The sequence below is a fragment of the Penaeus monodon genome, chromosome 15 (assembly GCF_015228065.2).
Source record: "Penaeus monodon isolate SGIC_2016 chromosome 15, NSTDA_Pmon_1, whole genome shotgun sequence".
In the NCBI taxonomy this organism is placed as follows: domain Eukaryota; kingdom Metazoa; phylum Arthropoda; class Malacostraca; order Decapoda; family Penaeidae; genus Penaeus; species Penaeus monodon.
This window is the reverse complement of record NC_051400.1, coordinates 47,510,481-47,510,717: the sequence shown is the minus strand read 5'-3', so window position 1 is coordinate 47,510,717 and position 237 is coordinate 47,510,481.

Below are 237 nucleotides of genomic sequence, written 5' to 3'. Positions count from 1 at the left end.
TTTTATTCAGTAACAGTTATGGTTATGTTATCTGTTGGAATTGAAATTAGAATTGCATTTTTTCAATTCTTCTCTCACAAATTGCATCTATAGGCTGCTAGATATTGAGTGGAGGATACCAAGCAGACACATGTCATCATAACGTTTGGTGAAGCATTATTGATTATAGGCAGCTGGGAGGTGGACTCCCTGGCTCTCTCACTATGCAGACATAGGGGCAGGCTTGTTTCAGGAGAT